The sequence below is a fragment of the Eimeria mitis genome, genomic scaffold (assembly GCF_000499745.2).
Source record: "Eimeria mitis Houghton genomic scaffold, Emh_scaff814, whole genome shotgun sequence".
Lineage (NCBI taxonomy): Eukaryota > Apicomplexa > Conoidasida > Eucoccidiorida > Eimeriidae > Eimeria > Eimeria mitis.
In genome coordinates, this window is record NW_013575987.1 from 1 (window position 1) to 292 (window position 292).

The following is a 292-nucleotide window of genomic DNA, read 5'->3' on the forward strand; positions in this document are numbered from 1 at the left end:
TATATATATATATATATATATACTGCATAGATATTTCTCTGTGGGTGTATGTGTGTGTGTGTGTGTGTGTGTATAAAAGAGACGGGGGGGGAGAAGGTGTTTAGTTGGGTTGAGTTGATAGACTTTGTATTAAAAAATATTAAATAAAATATAAAAAAAAAAGTAAATAATATAAATACAAAGCTGCATATACACCCCAGAGTGTATGGGGTGTTGTATCGAAGCACTGGTGTGTAGGGGGGAGTTGGTTAGGGGCTTGTATATATTTTTTTTTTTTTTTTTTTTTTTTTTT